The 20,624-nt window shown below is 44.5% G+C and overlaps 1 pseudogene across 1 annotated transcript in view; it reads left to right on the forward strand.

Moving 5' to 3' along the window:
- The window catches only part of LOC311146333 (receptor-type tyrosine-protein phosphatase mu-like), a 94,261-nt pseudogene that overhangs the window by 56,492 nt on the left and 17,145 nt on the right, over positions 1-20,624 (forward strand). The window contains exons 10-12 of the transcript in view: positions 10,748-10,897; positions 12,199-12,372; positions 15,521-15,652. The product of the transcript in view is annotated as a receptor-type tyrosine-protein phosphatase mu-like (transcript). The remainder of the gene's footprint in view (positions 1-10,747; positions 10,898-12,198; positions 12,373-15,520; positions 15,653-20,624) is intronic.

The raw sequence follows: 20,624 nt of genomic DNA on the forward strand, positions 1-20,624 counted from the left end.
ACCGGTCAGGTAGGACGCAATCCAAGAGTGAGCCGCGCCGGAGATGCCCAGCTCGGAGAGGGTGGAGAGGAGGATCTGATGGTTCACAGTATCAAAGGCAGCAGACAGGTCTAGAAGGACAAGAGCAGAGGAGAGAGAGTTAGCTTTAGCAGTGCGGAGAGCCTCCATGACACAGAGAAGAGCAGTCTCAGTTGAATGACCAGTCTTGAAACCTGACTGGTTTGGATCAAGAAGGTCATTCTGAGAGAGATAGCAAGAGAGTTGGCTAAAGACGGCACGCTCAATAGTTTTGGAGAGAAAAGAAAGAAGGGATACTGGTCTGTAGTTGTTGACATCAGAGGGATCGAGTGTTGGTTTTTTGAGAAGGGGTGCAACTCTCGCTCTCTTGAAGACGGAAGGGACATAGCCAGCGGTCAAGGATGAGTTGATCAGCGAGGTGAGGTAAGGGAGAAGGTCACCGGAGATGGTCTGGAGAAGAGAGGAGGGGATAGGTTCAAGCGGGCAGGTTGTTGGGCGGCCTGCCGTCACAAGTCGCAAGATTTTATCTGGAGAGAGAGGGGAGAAAGAAGTCAAAGCATAGGGTAGGGCAGTGTGAGCAGGACCAGCAGTGTCATCATAATAATCATCATAATAATGGATTTCTATAGTGGTTTCCCGGGTGTTCAAGGCATTTTACAATGTTCAATGTAGCCTCCCTGGACTATGTAGGTAGGTGTACGACTATCTATGCCAAGAGGCCCGGGCTGTTATGGCACCTGTGATAGCTAAGTCACTGGGTTCAGAAAGATATAAAAATCATCAAAACCTCAACACTGATTTTATAAATAAAAAATACATCCCAAACATGATCAGTACATAAAGGTATGTCCTGGGCCTACATTGAGGCTAATACTGTAAATAACCGATACTATCTCCTGTTCTCCTTAAAGAGACTGAGCAGGAGGGCATAACAAGCTCACTCTAATCCAAATGACTATGCCCACCAACCCCCCACCAACCCCCCACCAACCCCCCACCAACCCCACACCGTCCACCCCCCCCCCCCCCTCCAGCCTGCCACCCACCCAGCCAAGTAGACCAACCCCACACCGTCCACCCCCCCCCCTCCAGCCTGCCACCCTCCCAGCCAAGTAGACCAACCCCACACCGTCCACCCCCCCCTCCAGCCTGCCACCCACCCAGCCAAGTAGACAGCTGTGGCTTCAGGCTTGATGTAAACCAGTTGTGAAGTGACATTTTCAGATGAACGTTCCGCTGTCACTTTGGACCAATCCCTGTGACACTGAGGTCAATGACACGACATGTGATGATGTCATCAGTTAACAAACAGCAGGGTTCTATTGGTGTTTAGAACCTTATTAGTTAGCCTGAGTAATAATTGTAGTGGGTCCAGGGTTTTCTAACCTTTGACCTTTACGGTTCCATTGACATGGAAAAACACGGTGACTAAACATCACTAACGATTCTAAGACAGGCATTCTAATTTTTACTGAAGCTCAGTTGCAATAAAATTTCTAAAAACAAATTGTTTATTGTACACTTTCCACATATTTCCACAGACACACCTGGGCCCGGTTTCCCAAAAGCATCTTAAGGCTAAGTTCATCATTAGAACCTTTTGTAGGAGCATCGTTAAATCTACGAGGTGTTTCCCAAGGGTTGTGGGTTCGTTTCCCATGGGGGACCGGTATGAAAACGTATGCAGTCACTAACTGTAAGTCGCTCTGGATAAGAGCGTCTGCTGAGTGACTCGTAATGTAAGGCCTGCCTTAGAACAGCCAACTGCGTCGTTAGATGCTTTTTTGCCCTCCCGCGTCACTTTATACACAGAAGATCTCCACTAAACATAGAATCACATGGTTTATTAGTCTCTGTGTTACTGCTGATAACTTCAGAACAAAGTTGACTACAAATACAAAGTTTGCCAATGTCTTTGTAATTGTTAGAAAACAAGCAACGTTTATTATAAAAATGCACTTAAAATGAAAACTGAGATGACTGCATAAAAATGTAAACAGCAGGCTATAGGCCAATTTCAATCATATTGAAATACATTTAATGTTCAATCAATTCCGTTCTATTTTGTCTCTTTCCATGACATAGACTGACCAGGTGAATCCAGGTGAAAGCTATGATCCCTTATCGATGCGCCAAATCTGTGATTTAGTGCATTATTATAGGCTAAGCATTAGAATAGGCCACCTAAATATCTCTCTAGGAGCTGATCCGTGGTCAGTATTGTGAAATAATTATAATGTTAAGGAAAGATTTGAATGGAGAAAGCTGATCCGAGAGCAGCGCTCCCTTTCTTTCGACCCTGTCAGCATCGACCGCTATGCCTCAACGACACACTCGGTGAACGTTCTCTCTGCCGTGGGTGTTTTGGGAAACGCATGTTACATCTTCGGCCGTTGTAGGGAAAGATGCGTAGTTAAAAAAATACTCAGAAGCCTAAGTTCCATCGCTATCTGGAAACCGGACCCATAACAGCTAGTCTGAAAGGGAACGGGTGGCCTCGAGGTTAGGAAACGTGCCAAATAACGAAAACCCCTACGAGGGATAAGCACACCTCACACCCGAATCCCCCACCCCACTCTGTGAAGGTCAGGTGAACTTGAGGAGTGTGAGTGAGTCACCACCCCACTCTGTGAAGGTCAGGTGAACTTGAGGAGTGTGAGTGAGTCACCACCCCACTCTGTGAAGGTCAGTGAACTTGAGGAGTGTGAGTGAGTTACCACCCCACTCTGTGAAGGTCAGGTGAACTTGAGGAGTGTGAGTGAGTCACCACCCCACTCTGTGAAGGTCAGGTGAACTTGAGGAGTGTGAGTGAGTCACCACCCCACTCTGTGAAGGTCAGGTAAACTTGAGGAGTGTGAGTGAGTCACCACCCCACTCTGTGAAGGTCAGTGAACTTGAGGAGTGTGAGTGAGTCACCACCCCACTCTGTGAAGGTCAGGTGAACTTGAGGAGTGTGAGTGAGTCACCACCCCACTCTGTGAAGGTCAGGTGAACTTGAGGAGTGTGAGTGAGTCACCACCCCACTCTGTGAAGGTCAGTGAACTTGAGGAGTGTGAGTGAGTCACCACCCCACTCTGTGAAGGTCAGTGAACTTGAGGAGTGTGAGTGAGTCACCACCCCACTCTGTGAAGGTCAGGTGAACTTGAGGAGTGTGAGTGAGTCACCACCCCACTCTGTGAAGGTCAGGTGAACTTGAGGAGTGTGAGTGAGTCACCACCCCACTCTGTGAAGGTCAGTGAACTTGAGGAGTGTGAGTGAGTCAATCCCAACATTTGTTTTCCCGGTTGCTGAAGTCCCGACAGGCATGTCGTCATCTATGAAACATTTATCCATTAAATCCAATGACGCCTGTGATTTTAAAAGGAATTAGGGTGAAATTATGCATTCAGCTCCACTATGGATGGATGACTCCAGATGGTCCCTGTTCAGTCCTTCAGTAGCAACCCTAACGCAACACAACGCTACACGACGCTACACGACGCTACACGACGCTACACAACGCAACACGACGCTACACGACGCTAGCCTGGCATGAAGCTGGCAGCGGCCGTGAGCTCTCCCTGGATGTTGTGTAGCTCTCCCCACCCTCATCGTTGAGCTAAACCTCTCATGACACACATCAACACCATCATCCCAGACACCCTGGACCCACTACAATTCGCATACCGCCCCAACAGATCCACGGACGACGCAAATCTCAATTGCACTTCACACTGCCCTCTCCCACCTGGACAAGAGGGGAAATAACTATGTGAGAATGCTGTTCATAGACTACAGTTCAGCGTTCTACACCGTAGTCCCCTCCAAGCTCATCACTAAGCTGGGGACTCTGGGTCTGATCCTCTCCCTCTGCAGCTGGATCCTGGATATCCTGATGGGCCGGGCCCAGGTGGTGAGGATAGGGCAACAACACATCCCCGCACGTGTCCTTAGTCCCCTCCTGTACTCCCTGTTCACCCACGACTGCGTGGCTGCGCACGACTCCAACACCATCATTAAGTTTTGCTGACGATACAACGGTGGTAGGTCTGATCACCGACAATGATGAGACAGCCTATAGGGAGGAGGTCAGAGACCTGGCAGTGTGGTGCCTGGACAACAACCTCTCCCTCAACGTCAGCAAGACAAAAGGAGCTGATCGTGGACTACAGGAAACGGCGGGCCCGAGCACGCCCACATCCACATTGACAGTACAATTCCTCTTCCCCATCAAGAGGCTGATTTGGCATGGGGCCCTCAGATCCTAGAAATGTTCTACAGCTGCACCTTCGAGAGCATCTTGGCTGACTGCATCACCGCTTGGTTTGGCAAATGCACCTGCCTCGACCGCAAATCGCTACAGAGGGTGGTGCGGACAGCCCAGTACATCACTGGGGCGGAGCTTTCTGCCATCCAGGACCTCTATACTAGGGTCAGAGGAAGGCCATAAAAATTGCCAAAGACTCCAGCCACAGAAGCCATAGACGGTTCACTCCGCTACCGTACGGCACACGGTACCGAAGCATCGGCTCTCAGACCAACAGGCTCTGAGACAGCTTCTACCCCCAAGCCGTAGGACTGCTAAATAGTTAATGAAATGGTTACCCGGACTATCTGCACTGACCCTATCTTGCACTGACTCTATGCACACTCACAACACTATATACAGTGCATTTGGAAAGTATTCAGACCCCTTGACTTTTTCCACATTTTGTTAAGTTACAGCCTTATTCTAAAATTGCTTAAATTGTTTTTTTTCCTCATCAATCTACACACAGTACCCCCATAATGACAAAGCAAAAACAGGTATTTATACTTTTTTGCAAATGTATTAAAAATCTGAAACTGAAATATTACATTTACATGACTATTCAGACCCTTTCCTCAGTACTTTGTTGAAGCACCTTTGGCAGCGATTACAGCCTCAAGTCTTTTTGGGTATGACGCTACAAGCTTGGCACACCTGTATTTGAGGAGTTTCTCCCATTCTTCTCTGCAGATCCTCTCAAGCTCTCAGGTTGGATGGGGAGCGTTGCTGCACAGCTATTTTCAGGTCTCTCCAGAGATGTTCGATCGGGTTCAAGTCTGGGCACTGGCTGGGCCACTCAAGGACATTCAGAGACTTGACCCGAAGCCACTCCTGCGTTGTCTTGGCTGTGAGCTTAGGGTCGTTGTCCTGTTGGAAGGTGAACCTTCGCTCCCAGTCTGAGGTCCTGGAGCAGGTTTTCATCAAGGATATCTGTACTTTGCTCCATTCATTTTCCCCTCGATCCTGACTAGTCTCCCAGTCCCTGCCGCTGAAAAACATCCCCAAAGCATGATGCTGCCACCATCATGCTTCACCGTAGGGATTGTGCCAGGTTTCCTCCAGACACTTGCCATTCAGGCCAAAGAGTTCAATCTTGGTTTCATCAGACCAGAGAATCTTGTTTCTCGTGGTCTGAGAGTCCTTTAGTTGCCTTTAGGCAAACTCCAAGCAGGCTGTCATGTGCCTTTTACTGAGGAGTGGCTTCCGTCTGGCCACTCTATCATGAAGGCCTGATTGGTGGAGTGCTACAGAGATGGTTGTCCTTCTGGAAGATTCTCCCAACTCCACAGAGGAACTCTGGAGCACTGTCAGAGTGACCATCGGGTTCTTGGTCACGTCCCTGACCAAGGCCCTTCTCCCCCGATTGCTCAGTTTGGCCCGGCAGCCAGCTCCAGGAATGATGGAGGCCACTGTGTTCTTGGTGACCTTCAATGCTGCAGAAATGTTTTGGTAGCCTTCCCCAGAACTGTGCCTCGACACGGTCCTGTCTCAGAGCTCTACGGACAATTCCCTCGACCCCATGGCTTGGTTTTGCTCTGATATGCACGGTCAACTGTGGGACCTGATATAGACAGGTGTGTGCCTTTCCAAATTATGACTAATCAATTGAACTTACCACAGGTGGACTCCAATCAAGTTGTAGAAACATCTCAAGGATGATCAATGGAAACAGGATGCACCTGATCTCAATTTCGAGTCTCATAGCAAACAGTCTGAATACTTATGTAAATAAGGTATTTTTTCATGTATAAATTTGCAAAAATTTCTACAAAACGGATTTCGCTTTGACATGATTGGGAATTGTGTGTATATTTATGAGGGAAAAAATAATTTAATCCATTTTAGAATGAGGCTGTAATGTGGAAAAAGTCAAGGGGTCTGAATACTTTCTGAATGCACTGTATACACACTATTTACACACTCACACACACACACACACACAGACACACACACACACACACACACAGACACACACACACACACACACACACATTGACTCTCTCAGACAAAACCCACACACATTCGCATACTCTACACACACACACACAACACACACACACACACACACACACACACAGACAACACACACACACACACACAGACACAACACACACACACAGACACAACACACACACTCAACACACACACACAGACACAACACAAATAAACACGCTTTTACACTCATAATTTGCTGCTGCTGCTCTGTTCTTTATTTTACTCTTATTATTATCTATCCTGATGCCTAGTAACTTTACCCTGCCTTCATGTACATATCTACCTCAAATACCTTATTATTATCTATCCTGATGCCTAGTCACTTTACCCTGCCTTCATGTACATATCTACCTCAAATACCTTATTATTATCTATCCTGATGCCTAGTCACTTCACCCTGCCTTTATATACATATCTACCTCAAATACCTTATTAATATCTATCCTGATGCCTAGTCACTTTACCCTGCCTTCATGTACATATCTACCTCAAATACCTTATTATTATCTATCCTGATGCCTAGTCACTTTACCCTGCCTTCATGTACATATCTACCTCAAATACCTTATTATTATCTATCCTGATGTCTAGTCACTTTACCCTGCCTTCATGTACATATCTACCTCAAATACCTTATTATTATCTATCCTGATGCCTAGTCACTTTACCCTGCCTTCATGTACATATCTACCTCAAATACCTTATTATTATCTATCCTGATGCCTAGTCACTTTACCCTGCCTTCATGTACATATCTACCTCAAATACCTTATTATTATCTATCCTGATGCCTAGTCACTTTACCCTGCCTTCATGTACATATCTACCTCAAATACCTTATTATTATCTATCCTGATGCCTAGTCACTTTACCCTGCCTTCATGTACATATCTACCTCAAATACCTTATTATTATCTATCCTGATGCCTAGTCACTTTACCCTGCCTTCATGTACATATCTACCTCAAATACCTTATTATTATCTATCCTGATGCCTAGTCACTTTACCCTGCCTTCATGTACATATCTACCTCAAATACCTTATTATTATCTATCCTGATGCCTAGTCACTTTACCCTGCCTTCATGTACATATCTACCTCAAATACCTTATTATTATCTATCCTGATGCCTAGTCACTTTACCCTGCCTTCATGTACATATCTACCTCAAATACCTTATTATTATCTATCCTGATGCCTAGTCACTTTACCCTGCCTTCATGTACATATCTACCTCAAATACCTTATTATTATCTATCCTGATGCCTAGTCACTTTACCCTGCCTTCATGTACATATCTACCTCAAATACCTTATTATTATCTATCCTGATGTCTAGTCACTTTACCCTGCCTTCATGTACATATCTACCTCAAATACCTTATTATTATCTATCCTGATGTCTAGTCACTTTACCCTGCCTTCATGTACATATCTACCTCAAATACCTTATTATTATCTATCCTGATGCCTAGTCACTTTACCCTGCCTTCATGTACATATCTACCTCAAATACCTTATTATTATCTATCCTGATGCCTAGTCACTTTACCCTGCCTTCATGTACATATCTACCTCAAATACCTTATTATTATCTATCCTGATGCCTAGTCACTTTACCCTGCCTTCATGTACATATCTACCTCAAATACCTTATTAATATCTATCCTGATGCCTAGTCACTTTACCCTGCCTTCATGTACATATCTACCTCAAATACCTTATTATTATCTATCCTGATGCCTAGTCACTTTACCCTGCCTTCATGTACATATCTACCTCAAATACCTTATTATTATCTATCCTGATGCCTAGTCACTTTACCCTGCCTTCATGTACATATCTACCTCAAATACCTTATTATTATCTATCCTGATGCCTAGTCACTTTACCCTGCCTTCATGTACATATCTACCTCAAATACCTTATTATTATCTATCCTGATGCCTAGTCACTTTACCCTGCCTTCATGTACATATCTACCTCAAATACCTTATTATTATCTATCCTGATGCCTAGTCACTTTACCCTGCCTTCATGTACATATCTACCTCAAATACCTTATTATTATCTATCCTGATGCCTAGTCACTTTACCCTGCCTTCATGTACATATCTACCTCAAATACCTTATTATTATCTATCCTGATGCCTAGTCACTTTACCCTGCCTTCATGTACATATCTACCTCAAATACCTTATTATTATCTATCCTGATGTCTAGTCACTTTACCCTGCCTTCATGTACATATCTACCTCAAATACCTTATTAATATCTATCCTGATGCCTAGTCACTTTACCCTGCCTTCATGTACATATCTACCTCAAATACCTTATTATTATCTATCCTGATGCCTAGTCACTTTACCCTGCCTTCATGTACATATCTACCTCAAATACCTTATTATTATCTATCCTGATGCCTAGTCACTTTACCCTGCCTTCATGTACATATCTACCTCAAATACCTTATTATTATCTATCCTGATGCCTAGTCACTTTACCCTGCCTTCATGTACATATCTACCTCAAATACCTTATTATTATCTATCCTGATGCCTAGTCACTTTACCCTGCCTTCATGTACATATCTACCTCAAATACCTTATTATTATCTATCCTGATGCCTAGTCACTTTACCCTGCCTTCATGTACATATCTACCTCAAATACCTTATTATTATCTATCCTGATGCCTAGTCACTTTACCCTGCCTTCATGTACATATCTACCTCAAATACCTTATTATTATCTATCCTGATGCCTAGTCACTTTACCCTGCCTTCATGTACATATCTACCTCAAATACCTTATTATTATCTATCCTGATGCCTAGTCACTTTACCCTGCCTTCATGTACATATCTACCTCAAATACCTTATTATTATCTATCCTGATGCCTAGTCACTTTACCCTGCCTTCATGTACATATCTACCTCAAATACCTTATTATTATCTATCCTGATGCCTAGTCACTTTACCCTGCCTTCATGTACATATCTACCTCAAATACCTTATTATTATCTATCCTGATGTCTAGTCACTTTACCCTGCCTTCATGTACATATCTACCTCAAATACCTTATTAATATCTATCCTGATGCCTAGTCACTTTACCCTGCCTTCATGTACATATCTACCTCAAATACCTTATTATTATCTATCCTGATGCCTAGTCACTTTACCCTGCCTTCATGTACATATCTACCTCAAATACCTTATTATTATCTATCCTGATGCCTAGTCACTTTACCCTGCCTTCATGTACATATCTACCTCAAATACCTTATTATTATCTATCCTGATGCCTAGTCACTTTACCCTGCCTTCATGTACATATCTACCTCAAATACCTTATTATTATCTATCCTGATGCCTAGTCACTTTCCCCTGCCAGATCAACGCCTCACAGGTCCTCAACTGGCAGCTTCATTAAATAGTACCCGCAAAACACCAGTCTCAACGTCAACAGTGAAGAGGCGACTCCGGGATGCTGACCTTCTAGGCAGAGTTGCAAAGAAAAAGCCATATCTCAGACTGCCCATCTTAATCTTTTCTTTTTATTGGCCAGTCTGAGATATGGCTTTTTCTTTGCAGCTCTGCCTAGAAGGTCAGCATCCCGGAGTCGCCTCTTCACTGTTGACGTTGAGACTGGTGTTTTGTGGGTACTATTTAATGAAGCTGCCAGTTGAGGATCTGTGAGGCACCTGTTTCTCAATCTAGACACTCTAATGTATTTGTCCTCTTGCTCAAATGTGCACCGGGGCCTCCCACTCCTCTTTCTATTCTGGTTAGAGCCAGTTTGCGCTGTTCTTTGTAGTACACAGCGTTGTACGAGATCTTCAGTTTCTTGGCAATTTCTAGCATGGAATAGCCTTCATTTCTCAGAACAAGAATAGTCTGACGAGTTTCAGAAGAAATGTCTTTGTTTCTGGCCATTTTGAGCCTGTAATTGAACCCACAATTGCTGATGCTCCAGATACTCAACTAGTCTCAAGAAGGCCAGTTTTATTGCTTCTTTAATCAGCACAACATAATTGCAAAAGGGTTTTCTAATGATCAATTAGCCTTTTAAAATGATAAACTTGGATTAGCAAACATAATGTCCCATTGGAACACAGGACTGATGGTTGCTGATAATGGGCCTCTGTACGCCTATGTAGATATTCCATTAAAAATCAGCCGTTTCCAGCTACAATAGCCATTTACAACATTAACAATGTCTACACTGTATTTCTGATCAAGTTGATGTTATTTTAATGGACAGAAAAAATTGCTTTTCTTTCGAAAACAAGGAAATGTCTAAGTGACCCCAAACTTTTGAACGGTAGTGTATATTATTCAGTTTTGGTTCTTGTCTATAGTCACCACATAAAATGCATATGACTATTTCTGACCTTTTCGTAAAATCTTCTTACAAATAAAATCTTGATCTTTATCTTCCCAGGAGCAGTATGTCTTCATCCACGATGCCATCTTGGAGGCGTGTCTTTGTGGTGACACCACCATCCCAGCCAATCAGCTTCGCTCGGTCTACTACGACATGAACCGATTGGACCCCCAGACCAACTCCTCCCAGATCAAAGAGGAGTTCAGGGTGAGATTCCTGTCCGTAGGGGAGTAGACAGACACATTTACAGCAGCAAACGCCCCCCCAAAAAACAAGTACTGATAATGGAGATAAGGGCTTTCCAATCAGTCGCTCATTCCCACCAAACATACAGGACTGTTGAACCATTCCTTTTAGAGACAGGTCCACCCAACATGCAGTGATGAATGCAATTGGTGTTGAGCGATTAGTGCTTTTTGGGGTTGGTTCAGTTTGGGGTTGATTATTTTAAAAAAAGCATGGTTTTCGATTTGTGTTTTGATTCTGTGGGTTGAATGCTGTAACACAGAATAAAACAATTAATGACAGTCCCATGGTGGTAGTGACCGACGCCCATTACTGCTTATCACTAATTAACCATCATTTAATTACATTAATTTAATAAAATCTGTTTTATTTGATGACGTTATTATTTCATTCCAAGTCATCATCTCTATAGAGCTGTCTGACAAAATCACTATTTTAGTAGCTCTTCAAAGTAAATAAGGCATACTTTTATGACTGCTGAAGACCAACTATCAATCACTTAGATCATGTATGTTCAGGAAGAGATACCTCGCTACAGCTGCTCTCTATATCGCCTCACGATCACGGCTTTTCATCATGCATCTTCAGTAGCAGGCGTAAAAGAAACACAGACCCGGACAAGTAGATGCGCAATGGATTATGGTCATTGTAGTTAATTACTACGTTTTATGCAGAACGTTGACCTGTTGGAAACTACAACTCCCTACCACATCGTACAGTTCAGGCTGGATCTAGAGAAACAATTAGGCATTTAGGGAGAGAAAAAACGAACCGATGTCGGTCAATTAGTTGTGTAAAAAAAACGGGGAAAAAAAACAAAGATTTCTGCTAACCGCTCAGCAAAGTATACTGTACAGGACTGTTTCTGCTAGCCCTAATGCAAAGTATACTGTACAGGACTGTTTCTGCTAGCCCTAATGCAAAGTATACTGTACAGGACTGTTTCTGCTAGCCCTAATGCAAAGTATACTGTACAGGACTGTTGAACCATCCCTTTTAGAGACAGGTCGGTGGCTATTGGGACATCCTGTTAAGACCATGTGACCCTCTAACCTCTAGTGTCTCTCTCTCTCCAGACTCTAAACATGGTAACTCCTGCGTTGCGTGTGGAGGACTGCAGTATCGCCCCACTGTAACCCACTGTAACCTCTAGTGTCTCTCTCTCCAGACTCTAAACATGGTGACTCCTACGTTGCGTGTGGAGGACTGCAGTATCGCCCCACTGTAACCCACTGTAACCTCTAGTGTCTCTCTCTCTCCAGACTCTAAACATGGTAACTCCTGCGTTGCGTGTGGAGGACTGCAGTATCGCCCTGCTCCCCAGGAACCATGAGAAGAACCGCTGTATGGACGTCCTTCCTCCTGACCGCTGTCTGCCGTTCCTCATCACCATCGACGGAGAGAGCTCCAACTACATCAACGCTGCTCTGATGGACGTACGTCTCTCACACACACTAACACACACTAACACACACACTAACACACACACACACACACTAACACACACAGACACACACACTAACACACACTAACACACACACTAACACACACACACACACTAACACACACAGACACACACACTAACACACACACACACACTAACACACACAGACACACACACTAACACACACAGACACACACACTAACACACACACACACACTAACACACACAGACACACACACAGACACACACACTAACACACACTAACACACACACACTAACACACACACACACACACACTAACACACACAGACACACACACAGACACACTAACACACACAGACACACACACAGACACACACACTAACACACACTAACACACACACACTAACACACACACACACTAACACACACACACACACTAACACACACACACACACTAACACACACAGACACACACACTAACACACACTAACACACACACACTAACACACACACACAAACTAACACACACACTAACACACACTAACACACACACACAAACTAACACACACACTAACACACACTAACACACACACACACACACTAACACACACTAACACACACAGACACACACACTAACACACACAGACACACACACTAACACACACACACACACACACACTAACACACACAGACACACACTAAAACACACACACACACACACACTAACACACACAGACACACACACTAACACACACACACACACACACACACACACTAACACACACTAACACACACACACTCACACACTAACACACACTAACACACACACACTAACACACACAGACACACACACACACACACACACACACACTAACACACACAGACACACACACTAACACACACTAACACACACAGACACACACACTAACACACACAGACACACACACTAACACACACTAACACACACAGACACACACACTAACACACACACACACTAACACACACACACTAACACACTAACACACACACACTAACACACACTAACACACACACTAACACACACACACTAACACACACAGACACACAAACTAACACACTAACACACACACACTAACACACTAACACACAAAGACACACACACTAACACACACTAACACACACACACTAACACACACAGACACACACACTAACACACACTAACACACACACAATAACACACACACACAAACTAACACACACACTAACACACACACACACACTAACACACACTAACACACACACACACACACACTAACACACACACACAAACTAACACACACACTAACACACACACACACTAACACACACACTAACACACACACACACACACACACACTAACACACACACACTAACACACACACACTAACACACACACACTAACACACACACACACACACACACACACTAACACACACACACAAACTAACACACACACACACTATCACACACACGCACACTAACACACACACACACTAACACACACACACACTAAGACACACACACTAACACACACACACACACACACACACACACACTAACACACACACTAACACACACACACAAACTAACACACACACTAACACACACACACACACACTAACACACACTAACACACACACACACACTAACACACACACACAAACTAACACACACACTAACACACACACACACTAACACACACACTAACACACACTAACACACGCACACTAACACACACACTAACACACACACACTAACACACACACACACACACACACACTAACACACACACACAAACTAACACACACACTAACACACACACACACTAACACACACACTAACACACACTAACACACACACACTAACACACTAACACACACAAACACACACACTAACACACACTAACACACACACACTAACACACTAACACACACAGACACACACACTAACACACACTAACACACACACACTAACACACATAGACACACACACTAACACACACTAACACACACACACTAACACACACACACAAACTAACACACACACTAACACACACACACACACACACACACACACTAACACACACACACAAACTAACACACACACTAACACACACACACACTAACACACACACTAACACACACACACACACACACACTAACACACACACACCCACACACACACACACTAACACACACACACAAACTAACACACACACACACACACTATCACACACACACACACACTAACACACACACACTAACACACACACACACTAACACACACACACACTAAGACACACACACTAACACACACACACACACACACACACACACACACACACTAACACACACACTAACACACAAACACACTGCATACACACACACACACTAACACACACACAGCATACACACTAACACACACACTAACACACACACACACACTGCATACACACACACACACTAACACACACACTAACACACACACACTGCATACACACACACACACACTAACACACACACACAGCATACACACACACACACACACACACACACACACACACACTAACACACACACTAACACACACACAGCACACACACACACACAGCATACACACTAATACACACACTAACACACACACACACACTGCATACACACACACTAACACACACACACACACACACACACACACACACACACACTGCATACACACACACACTAACACACTGCATACACACACACACTAACACACACACACACACTGCATACACACACACACACTTTCAACGCTGCACTCATGGGCGTAAGGACTGGACTGTCAATCGTCTGATCCCAGATCTGTTTGTTGTTACCATGACAACGACCATAGGAATTGGCAAGACACCATATAACCAGATCTGGGTCCAGGCTATCCTCTCAATATCTAGAAAAGGAACAAATCTACACTCAATGGAAATAGTCGTTAGGAGTTTAATTAAAATCTCTCCCTCCCTCCCCCTACCCTCTTTCTCTCTCTCCCTCCCCCCTCTCTCTCTCTCTCTTCCTCCATCTCTCTCTCCCACCTTCCTTCCCACCTACCTCTCTCTCTCCCTCCCTCCCACTCTCCCCCTTCTGCCTCTCTACCCCCTCCCTCATACAGAGTTATAAACAGCCGTCAGCGTTCATCGTGACCCAGCATCCTCTGCCCAACACAGTGAAGGATTTCTGGAGGCTTGTGTTGGACTACCACTGCACCTCCATAGTGATGCTCAATGATGTCGACCCAGCACAGGTACACACACACACACACACACACACACACACACACACACACACACACACACACACACACACACACACACACACACAACACACACACACACACACACACACACACACACACACACACACACACAAACTCATCTGCCCACGTCTACACATACGTACAATTCTATGGGAGTTAGTACATTGTCTGAAATGGACTATGAAATAGACAGCATCTGAAGTAGCTTTTTGTTCCTTGAATAGAACCTTGTCTGTAAGAGTCCAGCTAAGAGAAATATAGAAGAATAGCTTTGTGTGTCCTCAAAAGGCCTCGAATACACACAAGGACTCATAACGTTACACACACACACACACTCACACACACACACACACACAATGACTCATAACTTCACACACACACGCTCGCGCACACACACACACACACACACACACGCACACACACCACAAGGATAGAGACATTCCGTCTCTGGTTAATAGAGAAAGATATCAGGCACCAGAGATAGAGGTGGAGTGAGATAGTCGGTCGGTCGGTGGGTCGGTGGGTCGGTGGGTCGATGGGTCGGTGGGTCGATGGGTCGGTGGGTCGATGGGTCGGTCGGTGGGTCGGTGGGTCGGTGGGTCGATGGGTCGGTCGGTGGGTCGGTGGGTCGGTGGGTCGATGGGTCGGTCGGTGGGTCGGTGGGTCGGTGGGTCGGTCGGTGGGCCGATGGGTCGGTGGGTCGGTGGGTCGGTGGGTCGGTCGGTGGGTCGATGGGTCGGTGGGTCGATGGGTCGATGGGTCGGTGGGTCGGTGGGTCGATGGGTCGATGGGTCGGTGGGTCGGTCTGTGGGCCGATGGGTCGGTGGGTCGGTCGGTGGGTCGGTCGGTGGGTCGGTGGCTGGGTTGGTGGGTCGGTGGGTCGGTGGGTCAGTCGGTCGGTCGGTCGGTGGGTCGGTGGGTCGGTCGGTGGGTCGGTGGGTGGGTCGGTCGGTCGTTCGGTCGGTTTGTCGGTGGGTCGGTCGGTAGGAAGGTAGGTAGGTAGGTAGGTAGGTAGGTAGGTAGGTAGGTAGGTAGGTAGGTAGGTAGGTCGGTCGGTCGGTCGGTCGGTAGGAAGGACAGGGTTATAGATAGGACAGGTTATAGATAGGACAGGGTTATAGATAGGACAGGTTATATATAGGACAGGTTATAGATAGGACAGGTTATAGATAGGACAGGTTATAGATAGGACAGGGTTATAGATAGGACAGGTTATAGATAGGACAGGTTATACAGTGGGGAAAAAAGTATTTAGTCAGCCACCAATTGTGCATGTTCTCCCACTTAAAAAGATGAGAGAGGCCTGTAATTTTCATCATAGGTACACATCAACTATGACAGACAAAATGAGAAAACATTTTCCAGAAAATCACATTGTAGGATTTTTAATGAATTTATTTGCAAATTATGGTGGAAAATAAGTATTTGGTCAATAACAAAAGTTTCTCAATACTTTGTTATATACCCTTTGTTGGCAATGACACAGGTCAAACGTTTTCTGTAAGTCTTCACAAGGTTTTCACACACTGTTGCTGGTATTTTGGCCCATTCCTCCATGCAGATCTCCTCTAGAGCAGTGATGTTTTGGGGCTGTCGCTGGGCAACACAGACTTTCAACTCCCTCCAAAGATTTTCTATGGGGTTGAGATCTGGAGACTGGCTAGGCCACTCCAGGACCTTGAAATGCTTCTTACGAAGCCACTCCTTCGTTGCCCGGGCGGTGTGTTTGGGATCATTGTCATGCTGAAAGACCCAGCCACGTTTCATCTTCAATGCCCTTGCTGATGGAAGGAGGTTTTCACTCAAAATCTCACGATACAGGGCCCCATTCATTCTTTCCTTTACACGGATCAGTCGTCCTGGTCCCTTTGCAGAAAAACAGCCCCAAAGCATGATGTTTCCACCCCCATGCTTCACAGTAGGTATGGTGTTCTTTGGATGCAACTCAGCATTCTTTGTCCTCCAAACACGACGAGTTGAGTTTTTACCAAAAAGTTATATTTTGGTTTCATCTGACCATATGACATTCTCCCAATCCTCTTCTGGATCATCCAAATGCACTCTAGCAAACTTCAGACGGGCCTGGACATGTACTGGCTTAAGCAGGGCGACACGTCTGGCACTGCAGGATTTGAGTCCCTGGCGGCGTAGTGTGTTACTGATGGTAGGCTTTGTTACTTTGGTCCCAGCTCTCTGCAGGTCATTCACTAGGTCCCCCCGTGTGGTTCTGGGATTTTTGCTCACCGTTCTTCTGATCATTTTGACCCCACGGGGTGAGATCTTGCGTGGAGCCCCAGATCGAGGGAGATTATCAGTGGTCTTGTATGTCTTCCATTTCCTAATAATTGCTCCCACAGTTGATTTCTTCAAACCAAGCTGCTTACCTATTGCAGATTCAGTCTTCCCAGCCTGGTGCAGGTCTACAATTTTGTTTCTGGTGTCCTTTGACAGCTCTTTGGTCTTGGCCATAGTGGAGTTTGGAGTGTGACTGTTTGAGGTTGTGGACAGGTGTCTTTTATACTATAACAAGTTCAAACAGGTGCCATTAATACAGGTAACGAGTGGAGGACAGAGGAGCCTCTTAAAAAAGAAGTCACAGGTCTGTGAGAGCCAGAAATCTTGCTTGTTTGTAGGTGACCAAATACTTATTTTCCACCATAATTTGCAAATAAATTCATTAAAAATTCTACAATGTGATTTTCTGGATTTTTTTTTTCTCAATTTGTCTGTCATAGTTGACGTGTACCTATGATGAAAATTACAGGCCTCTCTCATCTTTTTAAGTGGGAGAACTTGCACAATTGGTGGCTGACTAAATACTTTTTTCCCCCACTGTAGATAGGACAGGTTATAGATAGGACAGGGTTATAGATAGGACAGGTTATAGATAGGACAGGTTATAGATAGGACAGGGTTATAGATAGGACAGGTTATAGATAGGACAGGTTATAGATAGGACAGGGTTATAGATAGGACAGGTTATAGATAGGACAGGGTTATAGATAGGACAGGTTATAGATAGGACAGGTTATAGATAGGACAGGGTTATAGATAGGACAGGTTATAGATAGGACAGGTTATAGATAGGACAGGGTTATAGATAGGACAGGTTATAGATAGGACTGTACAGGGTTATACACTACCGTTCAGAAGATTTAGAACACCTAATCATTCTATGGCTTTTCTGTATTTTTACTATTTTCTACATTGTAGAATAGTAGTGAAAACATAAAAACTATGAAATAACACATATGGAATCATGTAGTAACCAAAAAAGTGTTAATCAAATCTATTTGAGATTCTTCAAATAGCCACCCTTTGCCTTGATGACAGCTTTGCACACTCTTGGCATTGTCTCAACCTGCTTCATGAGGTAGTCACCTAGAATGCATTTCAATTAACAGTTGTACCTTCTTAATGTGTCTGAGCCAATCAGTTGTGTTGTGACATGGTAGGGGGGGTATACAGAAGATAGCCCTATTTGGTAAAAGACTAAGTCCATATTATGGCAAGAACAGCTCAAATAAGCAAAGAGAAACGACAGTCCATCGTTACTTTAAGACATGAAGGTCAGTCAATACAGAACATTTCAAGAACTTTGAAAGTTTCTTCAAGTGCAGTCGCAAAAACCATCAAGCGCTATGATGAAACTGTCTTTCATGAGGACTGCCACAGGAATGGAAGACCCAGAGTTACCTCTGCTGCAGAGGAAAAGTTCATTAGAGTTACCAGCCTCAGAAATTGCAGCCCAAATAAAAGTTTCACAGAGTTCAAGTAACAGAATCATCTCAAGATCAACTGTTCAGAGGGGACTGCGTGAATCAGGCCTTCATGGTCGAATTGCTGAAAAGAAACCACTACTAAAGGGTAACAATAAGAAGAAGAGACTTGCTTGGGCCAAGAAACACGAGCAATGGACATTCGACCGGTGGAAATTTGTCCTTTGGTCTGGAGTCCAAATTTGAGATTTTTGGTACCAACCGCTGTGTCATTGTGAGACGCGGTGTGGGTGAACAGATGATCTCTGCATGTATATTTCCCACCGTAAAGCATGGAGGAGGAGGTGTTATGGTGTGGGGGTGCTTTGCTGGTGACACTGTCTTTGATTTATTTAGAATTCAAGGCACACAACCAGCATGGCTAACACAGCATCCTGCAGTGATACGCCATCCCATCTGGTTTGGGCTTAGTGGGAATATCATTTGTTTTTCAACAGGACAATGACCCAACACACCTACAGGCTGTTTAAGGGCTATTTTACCAAGAAGGAGAGTGATGGAGTGCTGCATCAGATGACCTGGCCTCCACAATCCCCCGACCTCAACCCAATTGAGATGGTTTGGGATGAGTCGGACGGCAGAGTGAAGGAAAAGCAGCCAACAAGTGCTCAGCATATGTGGGAACTCCTTCAAGACTGTTGGAAAAGCATTCCAGGTGAAGCTGGTTGAGAGAATGCCAAGAGTGTTCAAAGCTGTCATCAAGGCAAAGGGTGACTATTTGAAGAATCTCAAATATGAAATATATTTTGATTTGTTTAACACTTTTTTGGTTACTACATGATTCCATATGTGTTATTTCATAGTTTTGATGTCTTCACTATTATTCTACAATGTAGAAAACAGTAAAAATAAAGAAAAACCCTTGAATGAGTAGGCGTTCTAAAACTTTTGACCGGTAGTGTAGATAGGACAGGACAGGTTATAGATAGGACAGGGTCATAGACAGGACAGGACAGGGTTATAGACAGGACAGGACAGGGTTATAGACAGGACAGGGTTATAGACAGGACAGGACAGGGTTATAGACAGGACAGGACAGGGTTATAGATAGGACAGGACAGGGTTATAGATGGGACAGGACAGGGTTATAGATAGGACAGGACAGGGTTATAGATGGGACAGGACAGGGTTATAGATGGGACAGGACAGGGTTGTAGATGGGACAGGGTTATAGATAGGAC

The sequence above is a fragment of the Coregonus lavaretus genome (genome assembly GCF_964263955.1).
Source record: "Coregonus lavaretus genome assembly, chromosome: 19".
Classification (NCBI taxonomy): domain Eukaryota; kingdom Metazoa; phylum Chordata; class Actinopteri; order Salmoniformes; family Salmonidae; genus Coregonus; species Coregonus lavaretus.